At 45.3% G+C, this 20,845-nt stretch overlaps 1 long non-coding RNA gene across 1 annotated transcript in view; it reads left to right on the top strand.

Annotated features, from left to right (window-relative positions):
- LOC140914324 (uncharacterized) overlaps positions 1–20,845 on the top strand; it is a 72,058-nt gene that overhangs the window by 40,242 nt on the left and 10,971 nt on the right. The gene's annotated exons all lie outside the window — the stretch shown is intronic.

Raw genomic sequence — 20,845 nt, 5'->3', positions numbered from 1 at the left:
CTGAGATCAAAACAGCCTCTGCTGTGACTTTCAGGGCTGGCCACACCCCTTTTTGTGGTTGTGTTGTTATAACATCAAAGTTCTGTTTAACTTTTGTGCATTAGTTCTGTGTAGATGCTTTAGCCCTTGTGTGCGGGGAGTTAATGGATGAGCTAGAGCGGCTGGTTATTGTTGGGGAGGAATGGTAAGAACTTGCACCTGCTGATAAAGGACTCTGTAATGAAACCCAGAGATGTTTTGAGTGGGGGATCAAAGCAAGGGAGTATCAGCCACAGTAGGGATTTGAAGCAATCTTTTGCAGCACTGACTTTGCTAAAGAAGGCTGTCTGGTCTAATGGCTAAAGCACTGCATTATATCAGGAGGGCCTGGGTTCTATTCCCCCATCTGGCTGTGGTCAAGTCACTTCCCCTCCTGCCCCTTGTGATGTTTCCATTTAAAGCTCTTCCAAGGCCGCTATGTGTCTGTGCAGCACTGAATTGAGACCAGGGCCCTGCTGTGTTAGCAAGGCGGTCCCGACCCCAGTGAGCTGACAATCATACAAGTGGTAGAGGGGAAACAGAGGCACAGAAAAGTGACCTGTGTGAGGTCACAAAGATGGAACTGAGGCAGAGAGAAATTAAGTGATTTATTCAAGGACTGTGCAGGATCTCCTGATTCCCAGTTCAATGTGTTCACCACAAGGCATCCATTTAATTGTTGCATGGTACCTTGACTGCTCACTTGCACCAATGAACACAGCGGGTAGCACTTTGCACTTGTGCAACTGACGACACAAAGAGGGCACTAGGATGATGAAAATTCTAAAATGTATCAGAGACGGGATGAGTGCAGTTGCTAGTAGTGAAAGGAGTAAGCCAGTGGGCGCAACAGACCTCTTCACAGGCTGTATGCAGGGGTAGGTGGCTTCTAATCGGGAAATAGGTAGATAACAAGGATAGGTCATGGGGTGGGGCTTCTTAGGGGATCGTAGGAAGGCACTGGAGGACCAGACACTGTGTATTGTTGCACTGCAGCTCTAGACTGCATCCACACTACAGATACACTTGAATCTACGCTTTAGCCCCAGCCATCCCATATTACCCCCACCACACATGGTAATGGGGTTTTGTGTGTGGATAGTGTGGAGTTAATGGAGACCCTCAAGCTGTAGCTTGTGTTGAAGACAAACCCAGAGTCTGCAGGCACTTTGTGAAATCTGTGCTCTGGCGCCTTGTGATGTCTCAAATTGTTCTTCCGAGGTCTGCTTTGATTTGGGTGCACAGCACACCAGCCTGGGCTCTGCCTCTGCGTGGCACTGAAGGTAATTTGCAGCCTGTTGTTGGAAACACAGATCGCTCCCAGGAATCCGTCAGAGCGTGTTATTTATCAAGGAGTGTTTATGGAATAAAATCTCCCAGTGACATGTTCTTCTCCTGCCTGTGCTCTGCCTCGCCTCTCCCCATGGCACATTCTGCAGCAAAGAGAAGATCTTTCTATTTTTGGGTTTCTCGCCTGGGAGGACTAATGCATCTGCAAGAATCAGGGTAGTTCATAGATTCCTAGATTTTTAGGACCAGAAGGGACAACGCAACACCGGCTGGAGAACCATAGTTACAGAGGAATAAAAATAGAAGCCTATTTCTGTGCTCAGTGGCAGTGGAGCAATGTGACTTAGTAGTTCACGATATTGGACTTGGGAGTTGGCTCACCTGGGTTCTAGTCCTGACACTGAGCTGCTGTGTGACAGAGAGATATGGGTCTGGAAGGGACCCTGAGTTCAGTTCCCTGCTATCCTTGGCCAAGTCACTTATTCTTTCTCTGCCTCAGCTTTCCCATCTGTTCAATGGGAATAATAGCACTGCTCTGCATCATGGGAGTGCTGGGAGGATAAATGCATTAAAAAGGTTATGAGGTGCCAGAGGCTACAGTGACAGAGTCCATACAACTATCTTAGACAGTGTGGGTGATTCTTGTGATATTTGGTGTTTTTATTAAATCCTCTGCACCTGGAGTCATGTGATTACATGAGAATCTCAGCTTTCATTTAAAAAGAAATTAGTTTCTAGCCTTGGTTGTGGTGGAAAAAGGAGTCAACTGAAGTCAATAGTATCCTTGAGATCGGAGCTGCATTGTGCAAAGTCCTCTACACGCACTCAGTGAGAAGCAGTCCTTGCCCCAACCAGCTTGTAATAGACAGAAAGCCAGGATTTTCATCCCTATTTTACACATGAGAAAACAGAGGCACAGAGTGGTTAGAGTGCCTTGCCCAAGGAGTTAGTGATAGAGGTGGGATTAGAATCCAGCTCTCCAGAGTCCCAATCCGATGCTGTAACCACAAAATTATCCTTCCTTTGTGTTAGCCTCACTTTACAGATAGGGGAAAATGGCTCTAGAAGTAAAGCTGGGCAACATTTTTCACCCAAAACTTTTTCAATGTAAAAATGCAGATTCAGCACCAATGAAACATTCCACATATTTGTGTCGGTTTTGCCAAATTGTTTGTCAGAAAAAAACAAACACAAAATTCCGAAAAAGTCGAAACATTTTGATTTTTTTATTCAAAATGTGTTTTTTGAAATTTCCTTCCATTTTATTTTTTACAAAAGTTAAAAAATGCTTGAAATCAAAATGTTTCATTTGACTTGAAGCTATTTTTTAAAAACTTTTTGATTCTCTGAAAATTTTGAAAATGTTATTTTTCATGTTGTCTCAATGCATTTTTTTCAAAATTGCCATTGAACCAGAATAATCCATTATTTGCCCAGCTGTATTTAGATACTAGATACCATTAACTTGGGTTTGAATAGAGACTGGGAGTGGCTGGGTCATTACACATATTGAATCTATTTCCCTATGTTAAGTATCCTCACACCTTCTTGTCAACTGTCTTAATGGGCCATCTTGATTATCACTACAAAAGTTTTTTTTCTCCAGCTGATAATAGCTCATCTTAACTAATTAGCCTCTCACAGTTTCTATGGCAACTTCCTCATTCTCTGTATGTGTGTATATATATATCTTCTTACTATATGCTCCATTCTATGCATCCGATGAAGTGGGCTGTAGCCCACGAAAGCTTATGCTCTAATAAATTCGTTAGTCTCTAAGGTGCCACAAGTACTCCTGTTCTTTTTGTGGATACAGACTAACACGGCTGCTACTTCGAAACCTGTATTTAGAGAGGCTCTAATTAATTAGAGGCTATGGAAGCAGTCATTGGGTTAGATGCCTTGGAAACATTTAAAACTCGTTAGGTGAGATTTTCAAAACCACCAAGCAGATTTGGACATTCAGTTCCCATTAATGACTCTGCATATCTCACCCACGTTCTTTTTAATGTTACTTGTTCTGCAGAATGCACACTTAGGGCAAGTCTACACTACGGTGCTACCCCATGTCTGACGAAGACGTTCTATGCCGACAGGAGAGCACTCTCCCATCAGTATAATTGTTCCACCTCGGCGAGAAGTGTAAGCTATGTCGGTGGGAAAGCATCTCCCGCTAACATAGCACTGGTGTAAACAGCAGGAAACTTGTGTCACTGGGGTTTGGGTGTCCTTATTCACACGCATGAGTGACATAAGTTAGATCGACTTAACTGGTAGTGTAGACCTGCATTTAGCCAGCGGAGCTCATTGTCACAAGATGCTGTTTAAGCCAAGAGTCAAATAAAGGACTGGAGATTTAAATGCATAATAAAGACATTCTGAGCCTCCTTCATGCTGGAAGGATGAGACTCGGAAGAAAAGCATGCTGCTTTTCTACAGAGCTGATCCTCCAGCGAATGATTCATAACCAGAATATGTAGCTCACTGGAGTGCATGTGATTATCAGTCTTTCAAATTGTAGCTTAATCTCTAAGAAGAGATTTGCTTCCAGACAGCATTAAAATGATCCATGCACATGTTCTCTTGGACTGAATTACCCAACCATACTCATTAGACTGATCCACTGAAATCAATGGAATGCATCTGATGAAGTGAGCTGTAGCTCACAAAAGCTTATGCTCAAATAAATTTGTTAGCCTCTAAGGTGCCACAAATACTCCTTTTCTTTTTGCGGATACAGACTAACACGGCTGCTGCTCTGAAACCTGAAATCAATGGAGTTACTGTGACTAATACCAGTTAATACCATCCCCCATGAGATTGGAGAGTGCCTTGAGATTATGGTCCGGTCCAGCGGTTAGGGTGCTAGCCGAGGACGTGGAAGAGCTGCACTCACATCCCTGATTTGCTACGCACAGCTTTCCCTGTCATTTTATGCAAGTCACTTAGGATAGGATTCACAATCACAATGGGGACTTGGGCTGAGTGTTGCAGCGCTTAAACTTTTAGGCCCAAAGCTCCACCCCTTAAAGGGATTTAGGTGCCCAAATCTGGGCTGGAGTGAGGTGCCTAGCTCTGCTTGGGATTCACAGCCGTGAAGGCTCTCCTGGAGTGAGGAGCCTAAGCCCTTTCTCAGAGAAAAGGGACAGCAGTAGCCTTCCCTCCCCTTTCAACCCAGGGTTTAGAGCACTCAGCTAGGATGTGGGACTGGGGTTCTAAACCCTGCTCTGCCTGATGTGGAGCAAGAACTTGAACCCCATCTCCCAGGCGAGTGCCCTGACCACTGGGCTGAGTCTCCATTTCTCCTGGTGAAGCTGTTCCACTTTGTGTTAAATAGTCAATGGCGCAGGGACTTGAACTTGGGCCTCCCACATCTTCGTGGAGTGCCGTAATCCCCTAGCTTTAGAGTCAATTTCTCTCACCTTGTGGCTCAATGACTATTTGACGGCCAGTACCTTAGCTCAATAGCTTAGCCTTGGGTCCCTCTTTCTATTGCTTTTCACACTTCAGTGCCTCCTCGGTCAGCTGAATGGGCAATCCATGGCACCTGCTTCTTATCAGGGCCTGCCCTGGAGCCAGCAGCACAAACTGAATGTCAGGGAAGGCTGTAATATATAAAAAGTCTAATAAACCGAGGAATCTGAAGTAGGGATGGGGGTGGGGGAAGAATACTGCCTCTGGGTATACAGTTGGTGAGAGCATTACTAGAATACGAGGCCTGATTCACCGTTAAAGTGAACTTTTGCAGCAGTACAAACTGGGTATGGAACATTTCTGATCTTTCCTAAGTATGATGTGATTTCTCCCCCACACCCACTCTCATCCTAACATAAGCTTTATCTATGAGGAAGGATGGTGCAATGGTTAACGCCCTACCGCAGGCCCCTGAGCGTTCTCTGTTCAATTCCTGCCTGTGCCTGAGACTGGCTGTGTGACAGTGGGTAATTCACTTAATCTCTCTGGGAAATGGGGCCTGTTATAATATAATCCAGTGTAATGCTTCTGCAATTTAATTGCAGTTTTTACAAGTACCTCAGTAAATACGATTGCCGTTGCTAATGTTTCTAAGTCAAGTGATGATTCATTTACACATGAACAAATTTTGTTCTCACATTGGTGTAAATCTGGAGTGACTGCACTGTATTCAGTCGAGTTAAGGCCAGATTCTAGACTCATGTCTGTGTAAATCTGGAATGATGGCACTGAATTCAGTGGAGTTGTGGGCAGATTCTGGTCTAATGTTGGTGTAAATGTGGAGTGGCTGCACTGAATTCAGTGGAGTTGCTCCAGATTTAGCTTGGAGTAGCTGAGATCTGAATCTTGCCCTGTGCTGGAGTTTTATCCAGCCCCAATAGCTTGCACACCTATATGCTGACATCATCTGGATTTAAGTGGAGGGTAGTTTGCTTTGGCTTCTATCTTGCAAGGTGCCTGATGCCCTCAACCCCTCATTTCTGCTGATCTCAGTGATGCGATTGCAACGTGGGCAGAAAGCTGCAGCCAGAAGGTCCAAATTTAGCAACCTCCCAGTGTGCTAAATTCTAGCTCTAGCTCCCTTGGCTAGTCTGGGCTGTTAGTTATTAAGCATCTCAGCTTTGGCGTATTCATGCCCCCATGAGAGGCCATTATGGGTATATTTTTAGGTCAAGATTTAAGGTGGTTGTTCCTTTAGAAAAACACAACTTGGCACTGTTTTTATGTTTAACTCCTTGATAGCCAACAGTCATGAGGCCAAGAATTCCCCTAGGCCCTGTCAACACACAAATGTCGTATTGATATAACTAAATCTGGTAGGGGAGTGAGTTCTTACCCATATAATGATTGTACCTATAACACTGCGCTTCTGCGTGGGTCACTGTCAGAGGGAATCAAACCTACACTCTCTGGTTCTTAACAGCATGAGCATCCACTGCCTGACAGACCCAGGTGCGTTCGCTATGGCTGCAGCACACTCATTGACTGCTATCTGTGGCGCCCCACCGAGCAGACCTCCTCTGTGCGTACAATGATACAGGTATAAAGGTGTCTACTTCTCAAAGCAGGTCAGCATCATTATCTCCTTTTTACAGATGGGGAAACTGAGGCACAGAGCCTGGCAAGTGACTTGCCTAACTAAGTTCCCCTAGCAGGCCAGTGGCATAGGCAGGAACTGAATCCAGGTCTCCTCAGTTCAAGTCTAGTGTCCTATCCACACACTCTCCTACTGTAGATGTATATTTATTTTGCTATAACTGTCCATACTTTGCAGTTTTATACAACGTTTGCTATCTAGGTAGAGTGAAAGCGGTACAGCTCTAGTGTGCAGACAAAGCTGTAGGCTGTTACCAATAGTGACACTTATTGGGAACTCACAGCCGCTGTAAAGCGGTGTAGCTCACCTGGCTTCAACAGTGCTGATTTATAACAGCTGAGTATCTGGCCCCTTTAATCTCAGGGAAGGTGGGTCAGTGTCACTGGCCCAAATTTTGCAGGGAGGTAAACTGAGGCACAGTGAGACTAAGGCCAGAATTGGATTCCTTTAGGCACCAGACTGGTTGCTTAGCTCTTGGGAGAACCATACAAGTCATACAATAGAAGTTGAAAATCTGGGCCCTTGTACTGGAAAACCTACACCTAGGTAATTTGCCCAAGATCAGTAGCAAAGCCAGGTCTCTGATTGTGTAGCTAGTGCCTGAATCACACTTCCTCCCAAACGAAGAGGAGCCTCTTTGCACAAGCTGATTAGGTTCCCTGGAGCGCTGCTCAGGTCGTGCTTGCAGCCAGTGCACTGGGCTTCACACCCCAGTTAGTTGCAGTGGGTTTGGCTGGACATCAGAGCCCACTTTAAAAGGGGTTTAAAGTGCAGAAAGGGGACAGGGCCCCCTGTTCTTGACGAGTTTGCCTAATACAAAGGAGTCCTGAGCGTTCTAGGCTGACACATAATCTGACTGATTAGCCAAGCCTTTACTTGCTGGGAAGGTCAAAACTTTTCCACAGGATTTGCTGTGGTTCTTTAAAATCAGCCTGTTTAGTGTCACCGGCTGCTAATAGCCAGTGATTTCTGCCCCCCTTGTGCACTGAGGCACCTTGGTCCCGAGCCTCAAAGGTATTTAGGTGCCTAACTCATTGATTTCAATGGGAGTTAGGCACCTAAATTGCTTTGAGGATCTTGGCCATAAATACTACAGTCAGGGATGTTGTTGTTAATACCATGACAGGGCTCTGAGATCATGGCCCTAGGGGTCATGGTGCTGGGCACTGCACAGATACATGGTCCTTGGGGGTTTCACACCTCAAAGGGTTTATAATCTCAGTAGAAGTACTTTCATTACCTAATAATACCTCCTTCTTGTCATCCGTGAATCTCAAAGCACTTTACGCAGGAGGACATTATGGTCATCACCCCCATTTTACAGATGGGGAAACTGAGGAACAGAGGGGGCCCAAGGTCACCTAACAGGCCAATGGCAGAACAAGGAATAGAACCCAGGTTTCCTCAGTCCCAGTTCCGTGCTCTGTACCCTGGACCACAATGCCTCACTCCACCCAAAACCACTTTACAAGCAGGGAAACTAAGGCATGGAGCGATCAAGTGACTTGCCTAGTGCCACACATGGAGTCTCTGGCAGAACCAGGAATTGAATCTGTCTCTTGAGACATAGTCTAGTGCCTCAGTCACAAGCCCATTCTCCCTCCATGGGGAAATGAGCTGCCGCTTTTGTTTTTGTTTTTTAATGACCCCCCCCCCCCCAATGTTCTACACAACTGGCTGGAGTCTTTTGGTCAGATTCTGATCTTATTTACACTGGTGTAAATCTAGAGAGAGGTTCAATTCAACTCAATTAAATTAGTCCAGGTTTTACTGAGATGTAAGTGATGTCAGCCACATACTGCTTACATTAAGACTGAGTTCCAGTCACCTTTGTAGCAGACAGATGGTCATATGCTGGAGGGAACTGAGAGAAAAAGCCATAGACAGTGTTGAAACAGAGCAGTGTGGCCTTGTGCATACATTACTACAGTAGGTCTTAGGGGACCTGGATTCAGTTCCTGGCTCTATCACTGGTCTGACTTTCGGCAAGTCACTTCCCTCCCTTTGCCTCAATTTCTCCATCTGTAAAATGGGGAAAATGCTACTGCCCTCCTTCGGAAAGTGCATTAAGACCTGAAGATGAAAAGAGCTAGGTGGTGGTGTTAAATCATTGGAGGGACTGACTTTCAGAAAAAGGTTCAGAAAACTAAACATGTCCAGCTGGGCTTAGAGCTCACTAAGGGTGCAAAGGGATCAGAGGAAGGATGGCCCCAGGGGTTAGTGTTGGCTGCCAGAGATGTGGTTTTGATTCCTTACTCTGATAGTAGTGATTCTGGACAACTTACTAGACCCAGAACATCAAAAGTGATAGATTTAAATTTTTGAGTTAGGTGCCTAAATACCTTTGAGCATCTGGGCCTTAGCCTTTCTGTGCCTCAGTTTCCCCATCTATCAAATGGGGCTAATATTACTGCACAGAAGTGCTGTGAGTCTAAATACATTGAAGATTATAAGGCACTCAGATATTATGCAGTTGTACCTTGTCTAGGAAGCTACTGACTAATATCTAAATTAAGACAGGATGGACACTTAGAACTGGGTTCTAATCCTGCCTCTGCTATTGATGTACTGGGTGAATCACTTCTCCTCTGACCAGTTAGACTGCTTGCTTACAAAGGTGGTTTCTTACAGCTGTTTGTACAGTGGAGACTGGGATAATGATAGTGGTTTTGAGGATGATAAAATGAAGAGGAAAGCTATTTAGTCTGGTGTTTTGGTGTGAGACCCTCATTAGCATTTGCCTTCAGCACCTGCACCCCAGTTCAAAAATCTCTTGTCACCTGCATACCCCAAAACATATGAGTTGTCATAACCATACAGCTAAGGGAAGCATAAAATCCCTCCTTTATCTCTAAGGGGTTAAGAAGCTCAAATAACCTGGTTGGCACCTGACCAAAAGGACCAATAAGCGAAGAAGATACTTTCAGATCTGTGGGGGAAGGTTTTGTTTGTGTTCTCTTTGTTGTGCTCACTCGGGACAGAGAGAGGGACCAGGCAGGAAAAAAACCTCTCCTAAAACCCTACCTGAAATAAGCATCTAAGATTATAAAACTTGTAAGTAAAGCAAGGAAATGCATTAGATTATCTTTTGTTTTAGCTTGTGAATTTTCCCTATACTAAGAGGGAGGCTTATTCCTGTTTTTTGTAACTTTGAAGTTTTGCCTAGAGGGGAATCCTCTGTGTTAAATCTTATTACACTGTAAAATTACCTTCCATCCTGACTTTACAGAGGTGCTTCTTTTACTTTTTTCTTTATAATAAAATTCTGCTTTTAAGAACCTAATTGGTTTTTAGTGTCCTAAAAACCCAAGGGTCTGGTCTGTGCTCACCTTGTTTACCTATTTGGTTGGTATATTATTCTCAAGCCTCCCAAGAAAGGGGGTGAAGGGACTTGGGGGGTTATTTTGGGGAAACAGGAACTCCAAGTGGTCCTTTTCCTGAATCTTTGTCTAACTCACTTGGTGGTGGCAGCAATACCATCCAAGGACAAGGAAGAATTTGTGCTTTGGGGAAGTTTTTAACCTAAGCTGGTAGAAATAAGCTTAGGGGGATCTTTCATGCGGGTCCCCACATCTGTACCCCAGAGTTCAGAGTGGGGAGGGAATCCTGACATGGTGGAGGTGCTGGGGATCATTTTGAACCAGAAACACAGACCTCAGGATTTTAAAAACATTTTTTTCTTGTGGCTGATTGAAAACCAGGGAGGTGGTTTGTTTTTTTTTAAAGGACACCTTTTTTTTTTTTTTTTAAAGTTGAGAGCAGCTGGAGTTTTTTTTCTTTGCATGGAGGCAGAGGAGTTAAGTTACAGCAAGGGAATTCACAAGCTGGGTTTTTCTTTCTTTCTTTCTAACTCTTGGGTTAGGCTAGGCTAGGCTTAGCACAGGAAGGCTAGGATGATGGAAAGTGAGGTCCAAAAGAAACTAGAATTAGCTAGATTGGAAGCTTGAGAGACAGAAAAAACATGAAAGACAGATGGCCTTAAAGTGCCTGGAGTTGGAAATGGAGGAGAGGAAACAGGGAAAACGCTTGGAGACAGAAGTGGAGACGAAACGCTTTGAGGCAGAGGCGAAACGCTTGGATATGGAGTTAGAGCTGAAACGATTAGATCTGGAAAGGGCTAAGCTGGGTCTACCAGATAACCCTAACAATCCTTCTCCAGGTACCGCTCCCCATTCCAAAAAATTCCCCACCTGTGAGGTAGGCAACGATACAGAGGCCTTCTTAGAAAATTTTGAAAGGGCTTGCCTTGGATACAGCATCGCTACAGACCAGTATATGGTGGAGCTGAGGCCGCAGCTCAGTGGACCCTTAGCAGAGGTGGCAGCTGAAATGCCTAAGGAACACATGAACAGCTACGAACATTTTTTAAAAAAAGGCCAGAATTAGAATGAGGCTAATGCCCGAGCATGCCCATCGGCAGTTCAGAGCCCTCAGATGGAAACCAGACGTGGCATTTTCCCGACACGCCTACCACATCGTCAAAAATTGGGATGCCTGGATATTAGGAGCAAGCGTTAAATCACTGGAAGATCTGTCTCTCCTCATGCAAATGGAGCAATTCTTAGAGGGTATTCCTGAGGAAATAGAAAGGTACATCCTAGATGGGAAGCCCAAAACTGTAATCGAGGCGGGGCAGATCGGAACCAAATGAGTGGAGGTGACGGAAAAGAAGAAAGCTACTAGTAGTTGGAGTGGATATCAGAAGGGGCAACCCGAGAAAACACCCTACCAATGGGGGCAGAGCAAGGCCCCACCTACACCCCAAGGAAAATCCTAAACACCTTATCGTCCCACCACACCATTCTCCAGCAACCCACCTCGCCCCAGGGACCAGTCAGCTGGGTGATGTTTTAAATGTAATGAGCTGGGGCATGTAAAGGCCAACTGCCCCAAGAACCCCAACAGACTGCAGTTCATTATACCAGAATCACACCAAAGGTTTCCAGGCCCAGATACCTTCCAGATACCCTCAGAGCGAAGGGAAACGGTGAGTGTAGGCGGGAAGAAGGTTATCGCGTGGAGGGACACTGGAGCACAGGTGTCAGCTATCCACCAATCCTTAGTGGACCCCAAATTCATCAACCCAGAGGCCCAAGTGACGATTCAAACCTTCATGTCCAACTCTTTAAACTTGCCTACAGCCAAATTGCCTGTCCAGTACAAGGGCTGGTCAGGAATGTGGACTTTTGCAGTCTGTGATGATTATCCCATTCCCATGCTGCTGGGGGAAGACTTGGCCAACCATGTGAAGCTAGCCCAGAGGGTGGGAATGGTCACCCGCAACCAGGCTAAGCGAGCTGTCACACCTGTCCCTGTCCCTGGGCCTTCCACCAGGGCCCCGTCTGTGTTACCAGAGACCCAAACTGAGGTGGTAGAACCAGATCCCCTGCCAACGACTGCAACAGCCGTAGTGGATCCAGTCACAGAGACCCAACCAGAACCAGTCCCAGAACCGGAATGGGCAGAGCAGCCAGCACTGAGTCTAGCGCTTGCAACCCCGTCTACAACTCCAATGCCAGAGGGCACCACCAAGCCTGTCCTGGCAGCAGCAGATAAACCGACACAAGAGGCTCAGCCGAAGCCTGAAATACCCCATAGTGCACCAGCAAAGAACGGTTCACAGTCAACAGAACCAGCCCCATCACCTGCATCGCTTCCCGAGGGACCAAGCCCAGGTCCACAAACCCATGAGGAACTGATGTCTCCAGCATCAAGGGAACAGTTCCAGGCTGAGCAGGAAGCAGATGAAAGCCTCCAGGGAGCTTGGATGGCGGCATGGAGCAACCCACCGCCTCTCAGCTATTCTAATCGATCCTGGTTTGTTGTAGAGAGAGGACTTTTATACAAGGAAACTCTTTCTGGTGGGCACCAGGAAGATTGGTATCCTCGGAGACAGTTCGTAGTTCCAACTAAGTACCCGGTAAAGCTCTTGAGCTTAGCCCATGATCATCCTAATGGCCATGCTGGGGAAGACCATTTGGGGAAGTCCTTCCACTGGGAGGGAACGGGCAAGGACATTCCTACTTACGTCCGGTGTTGTGAGGTGTGCAAAACAGTGGGAAAACCCCAAGACCAGGTCAAAGCCCCTCTCCAGCCTTCCCATCATTGGGGTTCCATTTCAGCGAGTAGCTGTGGATATTCTGGGTCCTTTCCTGAAAAAGACACCCAGAGGAAAGCAGTACATACTGACTTTCATGGATTTTGCCACCCGATGGCCAGAAGCAGTAGCTCTAAGCAACACCAGGGCTAAAAGTGTGTGCCAGACATTAACAGACATTTTTGCCAGGGTAGGTTTGCTCTCTGACATCTTTACGGATTCGGGAACTAATTTCTTGGCAGGGACCATGAAAAGCCTTTGGGAAGCTCATGGGGTGAACCACTTGGTGCAATCCCTTATCACCATCAAACAAATGGCCTGGTGGAGAAGTTTAATGGGACTTTGGGGGCCATGATATGTAAATTTGTAAATGAGCACTCCAATGATTGGGGCCTAGTGTTACAGCAGTTGCTCTTTGATTACAGGGCTGTACCACATCCCAGTTTAGGGTTTTCACCATTTGCACTTGTGTGTGGCTGCGAGGTTAAGGTGCCATTACAGTTGGTGAAGCAGAAATAGGAGGGGCTTACACCTTCTCCAGGAACTAACATTCTGGACTTTGTAAACAACCTGCAAAACACCCTCTGAGACTTTTTAGCCCTAGCTAGTGAAAACCTAAAAGATGCTCAGGAAGAGCAAAAGGCCTGGTATGATAAACATGCCAGAGAGCGTTCCTTCAAAGTAGGGGACCAGGTCATGGTCTTGAAGGCGCTCCAGGTCCATAAGATGGAAGCGTCATGGGACGGGCCATTTACGGTTCAAGAGCACCTGGGAGCTGTTAACTACCTCATAGCATCCCCCACCTCAAACCTAAAGCCTAAAGTGTACCATGTTAATTCTCTAAAGCCCTTTTATTCCAGAGAATTAAAGATTTGTCAGTTTACAGCCCAGGGAGGAGATGACACTTAGTGCCCTGAAGGTGTCTACTACGAAGGAAAAAGTGACAGTGACGTGGAAGAGGTGAACCTCTCAATGATCCTTGGACGTATGCAGCGCCAGCAGATCAAGGAGCTGTGCACTGGCTTTGCGCTGATGTTCTCAGCCACCCGAGGATGGACCGAATGGGCATACCATCCATTGACACAGATAATGCTCACCCAATTAGAGCCCAACCGTACCAGGTGTCTCCTCAAGCCAAAACTGCTATAGAATGGGAGATCCAGGGCATGATACAGAGGGAGGTAATCCACCCCTCTAACAGTGCGTGGGCATCTCCAGTGGTTCTGCTTCCCAAACCAGATGGCGAAATATGCTTTTGCGTGGACTACCGTAAGCTAGATGCTGTAACTTGCCCAGACAACTATCCAATGCCACGCACAGATGAACTATTGGAGAAACTGGGATGTGCCCAGTTCATCTCTACCTTAGACTTAACCAAGGGGTACTGGCAAGTACTGCTAGATGAATCCACCAAGGAAAGGTCAGCCTTCACCACCTATGTCGGGCTGTATGAATGTAATGTGCTCTCTTTCAGGCTGCAAAATGCACCCACCACCTTCCAGAAACTTGTAGATAGTCTCCTTGTGGGATTGGGAGAATCTGCAGTCGCCTACTTTGACGATGTGGCCATATGTTCTGATTCTTGGGCAGAACACCTGGAGCATCTACAAAAAGTCTTCGAGCGCATAAGGGAGGCAGGACTAACTGTTAAGGCTAAAAAGTGTCAAATAGGCCTAAATAGAGTGACTTACCTCGGACATCAGGTGGGTCAAGGAACTATCAACACCCTACAGGCCAAAGTGAATGCTTTCCAAAAGTGGCCTGTTCCAAAGTCAAAGAAACAGGTCCAATCCTTAGCCTTGGCCGGATATTACAGGAGATTTGTACTGCACTACAGCCAAATCGCCGCCCCACTGACAGACCTAACCAAAAAGAAACAGCCAACTGCAGTTCAGTGGACTGAAGAGTGTCAGAAGGCCTTTAACCAGCTTAAAGCAACACTCATGTCTGACCCTGTGCTAAGGGCCCCAGACTTTGACAAACCTTTCCTAGTAACCACAGATGCGTCCGAGCATGGTGTGGGAGCAGTTTTACTGCAGGAAGGACTGGATCAAGAATTCCATCCTGTCATGTTTCTCAGCAAAAAACTGTCTGAGAGGGAAAGCCACTGGTCAATCACCAAAAAGGAATGTTATGCCATTGTGTATGCTCTGGAAAAGCTACGCCCATTCGTTTGGGGATGGAGTTTCCACCTGCAAACCGACCATGCTGCGCTGAAGTGGCTTCATACCGTCAAGAACAATAATAAAAAACTTCTTTGGTGGAGTTTAGCTCTACAAGATTTTGATTTTGAAATACAACACATTTCAGGAGCTTCTAACAAAGTGGCTGATGCACTCTCCCGTGAAAATGTCCCAGAATCAACTGGTTAAAATTGTCCTTGAAATGTGGGAAATATTGTTAGTTTGTATATAATCAGCAGTATCTCTAACGGTGCATGTGTCTTATTAACGCTGTTTTATCCTAGAGCTCCAGGAAGAAATCACAGCCAGTGTGGAGCAGGCTGTCCAGCACCATCTGTGATTTGGGGGGCATGTCATAACCGTACAGCTAAGGGTAGCATAAAATCCCTCCTTTATCTCTAAGGGGTTAAGAAGCTCAAATAACCTGGTTGGCACCTGACCAAAAGGACCAATAAGCGAAGAAGATACTTTCAAATCTGTGGGGGAAGGTTTTGTTTGTGCTCTCTTTGTTGTGCTTGCTTGGGACAGAGAGAGGGACCAGGCAGGAAAAAAACCTCTCCTAAAACCCTACCTGAAATAAGCATCTAAGATTATAAAACTTGTAAGTAAAGCAAGGAAATGCGTTAGATTATCTTTTGTTTTAGCTTGTGAATTTTCCCTATGCTAAGAGGGAGGCTTATTCCTGTTTTTTGTAACTTTGAAGTTTTGCCTAGAGGGGAATCCTCTGTGTTAAATCTTATTACCCTGTAAAATTACCTTCCATCCTGACTTTACAGAGGTGCTTCTTTTACTTTTTTCTTTATAATAAAATTCTGCTTTTAAGAACCTAATTGGTTTTTAGTGTCCTAAAAACTCAAGGGTCTGGTCTGTGCTCACCTTGTTTACCTATTTGGTTGGTATATTATTCTCAAGCCTCCCCAAGAAAGGGGGTGAAGGGACTTGGGGGGATATTTTGGGGAAACAGGAACTCCAAGTGGTCCTTTTCCTGAATCTTTGTCTAACTCACTTGGTGGTGGCAGCAATACCGTCCAAGGACAAGGAAGAATTTGTGCTTTGGGGAAGTTTTTAACCTAAGCTGGTAGAAATAAGCTTAGGGGGATCTTTCATGCGGGTCCCCACATCTGTACCCCAGAGTTCAGAGTGGGGAGGGAACCCTGACATAGTAATCCCAGCCTTGTTCAGAAAAGTACTTATATCCCATTGAACTCTCTGGGACTTTACTGCTTTGCTCAAGAGAGAGAAGGTTAAACAAGTGTTGTGCCCAATCAGGGCCCAGTTTAAATTTTGCTGGCCCCACACTCGCACAGGAAACCTAACCCAGGGGTTGCTGTGCATGTGGCCTTTGGCTTCTCTGGGCATCCAGTTTTGCAGGGTGGGGCGAAAACCCCATTTTATCCCCTTTGCCCAATGGGCAGCTGGCTGGAAAGACTGCAAATTGTCCTAATCCCTGAACAGGAAATGATTTAGCCCTATATTAGTACGTGCTGGGGACAATAAAAGCCAATAAAAATGAATGGAGGATTCTAGGGTCAGTAATAGGAAAGAGAGTCTCAACACTACATCTGGCTGGCTGTCCATCCCCATACCTGCTCATCTGTCTCTCTGTCCACATACACACTCATTTATCTTTTTCTCCATACACATCCCTCTGTCTGTCTTTCTGTTCCCATAGACCCCCTTATCTGTCTATCCATCCCCCTATTTCTCCTTTGTCTATCTATCATGCTCTTAGATAGGTGCCCTCAAGCCCCAAATCCTTCCTTTGTTTTTTCTTTTCCCACCTCCCAATGCTGCGAATTTGATCCTTTCATAAACTGTTATGAAAAGTGGCAGCTTTCTCTCCTATCCCTCCACCCCCCTGCCCCAGCCGTCGTATCCTGCTGTTTCACAGCAGTGGATTATATACAGCTGTTTTCAGACCGTTTTCCATTAGTAATATTTGTAACACTGGATTTGTCTGGCTAAGTGCCTTAAAAGATTATTCGTCAAGAGCTTGCAATTTTAGGGCTTTCAAAGCAAACATTTCCATAAGTGAAAAAGATTTGCAAGCAACAGGTTAATACATCAAAAGGGACGACTTTATAGCACCTTAATATATCCCAGTCTCTTGGGATTTATTTGCTTGTCCTTTACAGGCAAATTATTTTCTATAGTCTTTCTTGACCTGGAAGTATTAGGAGTAGATTTTTGAGTAGACAGTATTGTTTTTTTAAATATAATGTATTAATCTGTATATTAAAGACCCACCCCACCCAACTGAGAGCAGGTGGAGGGGGGGAGGCCCATTGTGTTGAGCACTGCACAAGCACAATAAAAGATGGTGTCATACTTGAAGAGTGAACTCTGAAGAGATAAGACAGACAAAGGAAGGATGTCAATAATAACGGACGTTCACTGTCGAGCATTGTAGATTTGACCTAACTGAACTTTAGAATAAAGCCTTTAAATATGTTTAGCATTTAAAAAGCATTAACGTACTTCGTTCACCCCCGCCCTGTCTCATTGGGGTTAATTTATTAGCTCTTGTAAGATCTATTAGAATCATCTTTTGTTTTTTCTTCCATATGATTTAGGTTCATTATATGCTACAATTATTTTACCTCTCTCTGCCTTTGTGGCTGGTTTGCTATTGCTTTTTTCTTGTGCTAAGTAACTAGCCATAGGCTCTATTTTTCAGGAGTTGTTTCTGATAGAATGTGAAAGAGCCAGAGCCAAATTTTGCTCTTCCTTACCCCAACTAACTCCCAGGGCTTCAGTAACGTTATTCTAGGTGTTGAGCAAAATTTTGCCAGATCAGTCAAGAAATGGAGGCAGTGTAGTCTAGTGGATAGGGCACTGGACTGGGTATCAGAGGAGCTGGGTTTTAATCCTAGCTCTGTTGCTAAGCTGCTGCATGACTTTAGGCAAGCCCCTTCTGCTCTCTCTGCCTCCGTTTCCCCTTCCACCCTTTGACTATCTTTCTTTATGAGATGGTAAGATCTTTAGGGCAGAGATGGACTCTTACTGTATGTTATCCCCTGTGTCTGGCACAGGGGGCCCCTGATATCGGTTGGGGTCTGTGTAGTGCCTAGCACAATTGGGGACCCTGATTTCAGTCAGGGTCTGTGCAGCGCCTGGCACAACTGGAGTCCGATCTTGGTTGGAGTCCATGCAGGATTTGGCAGAGTGGGGAATCTCAGCTGAGGACTCTATAAATTACAGTAATTATAAATAACAACATTTTATGAAACACAAGTTACACTCACTCATATATTTAAAAAACAAGCAGAGGGAAAGAGAAAAATGAGTTTGGGTGTAACTGATGACAGGTGGTTAATGTTACTGCCTGAGAGAAATGGGGAAAACAGACTCTTGCAATTAGCTGTAAAGTTTGCTCTTTAAACTCTACTTGGGCACTGGGTTCTATGTATTTGTCATCTGCAAACATTGGAAGAAAGATGTAAGCCACTTGCAATGAATTTACCTAGATCTACTCCTAGGTGAAGAGCTTTAAAATAGACTAAAGATTTTGGTTTATTTCTTCAACTGTAAAACTTTTAACAAGCTTTATAATGCCTTGTCACAGTACATGAATGTAATGCCTATGTAACTGGGAGGAGAACCCAGAAGTCCCGAGCCCCCGCTCTAATCTAGACTCCCCTCCCCTCTCAGAACTGGGAAAGGAACCCAGAAGTCCTGATTCCCAGTCTGTTGCTGTGACTACTAGAATATATTTCCTCACACCATCCAGAGTTGAAACCAGAAGTCCTGATACCTCACTCTGATCACCTGGACCATACTCCCTTCCAAACCTAGGACAGAATTAAGGAGGCCTGACTCCTAGCTCGCCCCTCCCCCAGCTCTGACCACTACCCACCCAGAGTTGGGAATTGAATCCAGGAGTCCTGACTCCCAGCCCCCTCCTCTAACCATTATATCTGACTCAACTCCCAGAACCAGGAGCTCCAACACCTATCTGTCTATTCAGATGACACTTCTCTGCACAGCAATAATAATTAATGATGTTATCATATACAGATCCAGGTGCTAGTAACATGCATTTTGTCTCACACATGCCGTTCCCTGCTCATTTACTGCTATGTGTTAGAAAGAGGCTTAGACTTTAAATGCGAGATGTCGCATAAATTTCTCATCCAGTCTTAAGCACATTTTTGCCTTGCGATCAAACCGCTGCCTGATGAATTGCGTTCTTATTCCCTGCATCTTTCACTGAAGAAAGCAAGGGCTAGGTCCTCAGCTCTGGTACAAATAGGCTTAACTCCATCAAAATTAATGGAGCAATGCTGATTTCCACCATCAGAGGATCTGACCCTAAAGTCAGAACGTAACCACAGCACTGACAGGGCAAGAATCAGCTGCTGAACCATCCCATGGCAGGCTGCTTTTCTCCAAATATTGCTTGTCCTGGAAAGTTATCCACAAAAATAAAATTGCCCCATCTTTTCTGCCTCCAAGACCTCCCACAAGAGCTAATTTTTCTCCCGCACTCAAGCATCAGCACGCCCTGGTCCTCCATCTCTCTGAGTGGCTTCATTTGCAAGATTGCCTTTTACAGCCCTTTCCTCCTGCACTCAGTAAGTCAAAAGAGGAATGAAAATGTAGCATCTTCCCAATGATTTAAATGCAATAGAGGCTCACTTACGTGGGTTGCGTCCTAACTCGATTCAACTCTTCTGAGAAGCACCAGAACTGGGAACTTAGATCTACCTCTGTGTTTCTGGGCTCTTGTCCTGAGCACTTGCTTTGAACTGGCAAATCTCTCCCAGTGCTTGGTGATTATGGCGTAGTTTGCGAGGGTTAAATTCACGAACTCTTAATAAAGGCATCTCCACCACTCCCTCTGCTGGATATGATGCTCAGAGTTGCCGGCTGTCTTAGAATGTGCCTGGCTGTTTAGAGTTGACAGTTAGTTTATGTATGTAGTTGCCAGTATGAGTGTGATTAGTCATACAGCATAGACTGCATTAGCCTCACTAGTATCTTTGCAAGTGATTGTGAGTTGAAGGGACCATGTGATGAACAGTTATCTGTTTGTGCAGCAGTGTAGGCTGGAGGGTAGAGCACAAGTCAGGAGGACCTGGGTTCTGTTCCTGCATCTGCTGACTGACACTGATCTGCTGTGCGGCCTTGTGTAAGTCATTTGCCTCTGGTTCTCCTTTTGTCTTCTCTATTCAGACTGTAAACTGATTGGGGCAGGAAATGGCTGCACAGTACCCAGTACAATGGTCTCGTGTGGGGCCTCTCAATACTACTGTAGTACCACTACTAATTCACACACCATAATGTGGCCCTGCTTTAGTGCACGGCCCTCTACATCCTACCGTAGTACTACTACTAATGCACACACTATAATGGGCCATGATCTCAGTTAGGGCTTTTGGATACTACCCTAATGCTAATAATAATGCACACACCATAATGAGGGCCTCATCTGGGCTGGGCTCTCTAAGCACTACAGTAATACTACTAATAATGCACACACCATAATCAGACCCCAATCTTGACTGAGGCCTATAGACGCTACCGTAATGCTAATAATAATGCACATTCACCATAATAGCCCCCGGATCTCAGTTAGGGCTTCTGGCCACTACTGTAGGGTTAATAATGCACACATCATGAGGCTCTGATCTAGGCGCTTCTGTAACACAAATAACCTATAGACCAGATCTCAGAGCACTCTAGTTGTGGCCCAGGTAAATTATGTGTTTATTTTTTTCAAATACCTGGTTCATATACTTACAAGGGGTCTGTTCTAGAGGTAAAAAAATAGCATTAGTGTAATAATTTGTAGCACTTTTATAATAATCCCTTTTTTGTAAGGCTTTCAAAGCTCTATTTTATAGGGGGAGAATTTTAGGCCCAGAGAAGGCAAGTGAAACACTAACCAAACTGGGAACAGAACTCCAGAGCTCCCAGGGCTTTACTAGACCACATTGGCCTCTGGCAGTAGAACACAGGAGTCTGATTCCTAGTTGCAGTCCCCTGCTTGATTATTTAGACCACATTCCCTCCCAGAGCAGGGAACAGAACCCAGGCGTCTTGATTCCCCGGCCCAGGCTTTCCTGCCATAAACACGAAGACCACACTCTCCCTCCTAGAGCTTGGGGTAGAACCCCAAAATCCAGACTTTCAGCCCCCCAGTCCAACTACTAGATCCTACTCCCTTTCCAAAGTTGGAAGAAG

Source organism: Lepidochelys kempii, chromosome 7 (assembly GCF_965140285.1).
Source record: "Lepidochelys kempii isolate rLepKem1 chromosome 7, rLepKem1.hap1, whole genome shotgun sequence".
In the NCBI taxonomy this organism is placed as follows: domain Eukaryota; kingdom Metazoa; phylum Chordata; order Testudines; family Cheloniidae; genus Lepidochelys; species Lepidochelys kempii.
The sequence above is the reverse complement of the archived record's forward strand: the minus strand, read 5'-3'. Positions and strand labels throughout refer to the sequence as shown.